The following is a 6,085-nucleotide window of genomic DNA, read 5'->3' as shown; positions in this document are numbered from 1 at the left end:
TTGAAGGGATGGTCATCGAATATATAGAACATAAGCGTTTGCGTTCTCACACAGAGAAACCAGCTGAGGTTTTTACGTGAAAAACAACGTGTATTTATGTGCATTTAGCCCTCTATGTGCAAATAAGCAACAGCACAAAAACTGTTCTTTGGCCTTTAAGTGTCATTTTAGGCTTCCTGTAGTGTAAAGGTTTGCTAACATGAGAAGAGTTTTTTGCAATTCATGCCTGTATAAAATATGGGGCCAAATGAGCAGCCGATACAAACTCCAGAACTCAGACGAACGTTTATTAGCGTACGTATGAGGCCAGATCGCCTAAGATATCTAAACTTGCTCTCTTTTTCGAACGACCTCACGCTCTCACTGGCTTGCTGGCACAAAGCTTATCTTCTTCTCGCAGGCTGAACGTAGAAAGTTTAAGACCTGAGCCTAATTACAAGCAACATCGCGTATCCTCGCACAAATTTTATCTTTAGAAGCAACTATCTCTTTTGAATTACTGTCGCTCACTGGCTGGAACGCATCATCTTCCCTAGTGAACACGGCAATGTTGTTATTGTCTTCCTCTCGACATGGCTCATGCGCAATCGAGGGGATTGGCAGAGTAAGAGATGAATTCTAACCAGGACTAACAATTCCTCACTTTCAATTTTACTTTAACCAATAATACCTTCATTCAATTGCTGACTTATTTATCATTTGGGCGTAGCGAAAAATGTCTTGACACACTGCAGTTGTGAAGATATCTTTGAATCCGCAACACTTATTTAAATAAGCGAACAATGAATATAATTAAATTGGCTACATAGAGAACTTACCGTGATCTTGCAGACGAGTCATAAAGGCAAAACAGAAAGTTGTGGCTAAGTTCTGAAAACCGTCGTGATCTCATCACAGAATAGTGATACGAAAGTGTGGCGCGCCATAAGCTCGTGATGCCTTCATTTATGTGTGTGAAGTTTTCAATATCAATCAATCGATGCTTCTTTACCCTTTCCTCTACTAGCCTGGTTCCCCAACGTTGTTGCGTCAGAAACTTTCATAACGTTGTCCACATCCGACCTCCACATAGCAGACCCATATGCACGTGTGCGCATTCTTTCATTTTAGCTGCCTTTATTTCATACGTTGCTAAAAGGCCCAAGCTTTACTGTGCAAGAGCTAAATAAACAAAAAGCGTACTTCCACGATTCAACCGTCACGGGCCCGCAGTGAATGGGCACCACGGAGACTTCTCCTCGTCCGCACAAGCCCTGTACTAGTCATAGGGAGTGAGTCTTGGAATAGAAAGTTGCAAGAAAGACGAAAGGGTAGGCCATTAATCCGTTTCAGGAAACGTGAACGATGGCGTTCATGGAGGCAAAAGCGGCGAGCCAGGTGTAGAGGGGGAAAACGAGGTGCTTCCCCCCAACGAAACGAGCGGTTCAGGTCGACAACTTCGAGAAAGCGACCTTGTTCGAAGGGTGAACGTCGAAAAAGCACACTGGCTAAAAACCATGTGAGGGTGAGTACAAAGAGACAATGTCCCCTTTTTTAATTCCTGCTTCTGGCGTTCCTTTCACATTCCTGGGGAAAGGTGGCACAAGTGCAGAATGAGGCGTGACAGCAGGACACAGCTTAGCATTCATGCGTTTTGTAGCATCTGGCATGCTGGGAAACTGCCGGGACTACGACTCCGTCGTGTGCAATTCAAGCGAATCTAGTTGAGAAAAGGGGGCGGTCAGTTTGGACAATTGTTGCACGTGCGTGTTAAGTATGGTTACTTAGTGTTAATTTGTAGATGTAGATTTCAGCCATTTTTTGTATTTAACATGACGCGGTTTAGAGTTTTCAGAAAGAAAAACGCCGAACTAGAGACCTAAAGTCAAAGCGATTTATTCATTAGCGTGAAAATTTGCATATGGTAAAAGCTGAGGAAAATATGTTATATCTGTAGTGTGACATAGGCTTAGAATTATGTCGTATGCCTTCTCTGTCATGTGGATATGGCGTGAATGAGCATTTCAGGGAAGAATTTAGCGTAAACCAAATGATTTCGTAAAACAATTAAGCTTGGTGCGACACAGAGGAAATGTCGTTGCCAGCGATAAGAATTGAGAGCCATTGGTGCACGGTTCTATCATAACAACTGTGCAATTGTTCTGAGGTGCCTTTTGATGTGAATTAACCTAGGGTTATTTTGTTGTGGTTGTTGTTGTTGTTGTTGTACACTGGGTGTTACATCGTAACGTAATGAGAAGCATTTAGACATATTGGGAGGGATTATTAATTCGCTTAGTATTACCGTTTATCTTGCAACGCTGTAGGAATGAGAATAATTGGAAACGCTCAGGAGAGCTCAGTTTTTTTTTTGTCGAAGGCGTTCGCATTGGCAGGTAACTTTAACCTATTGAACCTGGTATAAGGCTGTGTTTGTTCGCTTTTGTTGTTTTACTTTGAAGAATGATTGATCGAGTGATCATATGAGCGGATCATTGAGCTTTCCCCAAACGTTGAGGTATATTTGAGGCCACTGCGTAGGCTAAGGTTTCAGGAATGCTAATAAGTTTATTGTCTCAACATTAGAGGGTTATTGGCGGCCGTAAACAAAGATGGATGTTAGAACAATTGTAGCACTCGCTCAATCCCAGTTGTTCAGCGTTCGTGTACTTGACAGATGCTCTCCGCGGGACAGAGCCGACGAAAGGGGTCAGCGATGAAAAGAAGGAGGTGCCCTTCTATGCCAGGACGACTGTGGTAACGAGTAAAGCCGCTCTTTACTTGAGACAAAAAGTGGGCTCTCGTGAGAAAACGTTCTGTGCTTCAGGAAAGGAGTGCGCTTGCATGGTGCAGGCCATTCATTATTTGCAGTGTTATCTGAGAGGGGCTAAATTTAAAGTACAGACAGGCCATTGTCTCCTTACTCGGCTGCAAACCTTGACATCGAGGAACAGTCGCCATGTGAGGTGCAGCTTGATTCTTCAAAAATATCACCTTGACATTAGAGAAAAGAAGGACAAATTGAATAGGAATTCTGACGCGCTTATTTGCTCTTTCTTAACTATGATTGATTGATATGTGGCGTTTAATGCCCCAAAACCACCATATAATTATGACATGCCGTAAGAGAGGGCTCCTGAAATTTCGACCACCTGGGGTTTTTTAACGTGCACCCAAATTTGAGCACACAGGCCTACAACATTTCCGCCTCCATCAGAAATGCAGCCGCCGCCGCCGCCATGATACGAACCCGCGACCTGCGGGTCAGCAGCCGTGTACCTTAGCCTCTAGACCACCACGGTGGGGCTTTTGGTGCCCGAGCAGGGACACTCTAAACTATGTAGGGGTGCTCTTGATGCATCAAAATTAATATTTTAATTTTTTGTGCATTTTACTATGTGAAATGTGTAAGGCAGCACGTGTGATGTCTCAGCGCAAGTGAGTCCTGAGAGTTTTGAGTGTGAGGTTTTTCTTAAAGCCAGTAATGAAAATTGATTTGCCATCCCATTTCCGGCTTGGTTCGTTCGAAGGGGGCCGAGTGCCTGCTTGTGCATGTGGTCGAGTTTCAGAGACGCTGTCGAAGTTTTCGGCAATTACCCAGACCATTCGACAAGCGAAGGCGAGTTCCTGGCATTCAACTACGGACCCTTTCGTCGTCCCTTCGAGCAGCAGTGGTAACTGCTGCCCTCCGTGATTCATCTGGTGAGGGAGAAGCTGTTGTGACCGACGCCAGAGCTGACGAGGAAGCGGCGTTCTTTAAATCCTCCAACAAGTAGCCGACCGGCCGGCTGCCTATGCCCGCCAGGTATTGTCCCTCCTACCCGGAGGGTGAGACGTCGTGTTACCACGACACCGTGAGCCGTTCGAGAGAGGACAACAAATACAGCATCTTCCTTGGAAAAGACCGTGGCGGCCGCCGCGAATCGCCTCGCTAATTAAGCGAACAGAGCGGCGGACCCTTTGATGTATGTTGTCATGAGCTTGGGACCCCTCGACCAGCGGCACACACACGACGAGGAAGAGCACCGCTGTCGCCACCTTGGAGTGCAGTGATCACGCCTCAATATTTGACGTTCACGTCGGCCGCGCACGCTCGTCCCCTCGCCCGTTGTGTGTGATCTGCGATTGGACAGTACCATCTGCTCGTGTTCTCTGATCTAGAGATCTGGGGAGAACATACCCTTTATATTGAGCCAGCTGGCTCATTCGAAGGAGCGTGATGTAGAGCAACGCCAGATTCGAAAGCTCGCCATGTAAGAAAGAGCTCGTCATGTACGAGAGCTCACCTTGTATATAATGTAAATAAGCCTTCTTCAAGTCAGTCTTCCTCCTGCCTTAACAAGTTCTTCCCGGATCTCCAATGCCTGCAAACCCCGGTCGTAACAGCCGATGAAGAATGTCCCGACAACTTCCGCAGCCGGGACGGCGTCAGGAACCAGTGAGCGCGAGGCTCCTTGTGATTTGGCATTAATGGCTGCTATAGGCGCACTGCGATTGGCGGCGTTTTCACGACTGTGGTGACGGGCACGTTTCCAGAGCATGTGGCTCAGCTTCGCATTGTGTCCGCATGTGTTACACACATCGGTGGGGTTTAGGTTCGGGTAGAAGTGACGCAGAGCGGCTGGGCTAGGGTGGGAGTGGGTTTGGCGCAAGCGAAAGCTTACTGTATACCGCCTGCTTTAATTTCTCGTGTGGTGGCGGGAACCTACGCCTTTCAAGCCTATAGTGCTGGGCGATGTCACGGAACGCGTCAGATGATCACCCCATGATCATTCTGATCTTTGTGGCTGCGTTCTCAGCAAGGTATCTTGATCCAGCAGACGCAACGCCCCGTTCTCGTTGTCAGAGGCAGCGGCCACCTAGTGGGCCACTTCGCAAGTGGAAAGTTGGTGTGTGCCGGTGTCCATATGAGAAGAAATTGTTGGAATTTGAGGTTTTGAGGGCGACACCGAGACACCATCTCCGCACATGTGAAGGAGGCGCGCCACTTCCCGCGAGACACAGCTGCGCGCGAAACGGTGAACTGCCACCTGCGAGTCCCTTATCACAATATCTGCATGCGGCTCTGCGGTGAGTGCTAAGGCTGTCACGGCTTCCTCGGCCGCCTCCGTGGGGATCGTTGTCACTGTGGGCTTGCGCGGCATCTACCTTTGCAATGGCAAAAAAGTAATTTTTTTATGACGACAACTTTGCTGAAAGATGTTAGGGCAGGTTCGGCAACATAAGCTTGTGGGCAGAATTGGTCGTAGTTCACGGTACATTGTTAGTTGTCTGAGCTAACAAATAGAATCACCGAAATATTCTTCATTTCAGACTGGGCGTGTTACGCTAATTTTCGTCACGGATATGACGTTGCAAAATAAAAAAGAAACAAAAAACAAGAAAGAAAGATTATTCACCGTCTCCCCGAAAGGAACCATAACGCGCCCGCATTTGCAGTCCCGCTTAGCACCACTAATGGCGATACAATATCTGAAAACACTTAATCAATTGCAGAATTAGCGTGACCACCAATATTGTGATAACGAGTAATGCAAGACGCTGCATCACGTATTTGTACACAACTGAAGAAAAAAAGTGCTTTAGATTATTTCCGTCAGGACGCACTGCGTGAAGGGCTTTCTTCCTCATGACCACAAAGCACAGGCGAAGGCTAGGTAATGGGTGAGAGCAGGAATGAGCTAAAGGAAAGGGAAGAACAGGAGGATCTGGCGCATCTGGCTGGCATTGATAATATAGAGCAGGCGCTGCATGTGAGTTGGCTGCTGGACAGTTGCGTAGCGGCTACTGCGTCATTAATCTTTCTTTTGCGAATTGGAGAGGGGCCCACTATGTGTCATTAAGAGAACGCGCGAAGCTACACAGGTGCTCACTTCGGTTCTTGCTGGTGTCAATAAACTATGTCTGAACATTTTGTAATAGGCAGGCCTTTAAATAACCACTTGTTGTGCAACTCACATGTAATGATGCCTGGTGTAATCGCACACTTCTGCTGCACAAAATTACGTGCGTTAAGGATCCTCGTCCCACTACATGAGACATTGATATGTTTTATCCCACAGCGGTTTCAGGCAATTGCATGGTCAGAAATGCATTAGCGCAGAAG

This window comes from Rhipicephalus microplus, chromosome 3 (genome assembly GCF_043290135.1).
Source record: "Rhipicephalus microplus isolate Deutch F79 chromosome 3, USDA_Rmic, whole genome shotgun sequence".
Classification (NCBI taxonomy): Eukaryota; Metazoa; Arthropoda; class Arachnida; order Ixodida; family Ixodidae; genus Rhipicephalus; species Rhipicephalus microplus.
This window is presented reverse-complemented; position numbering follows the sequence as displayed.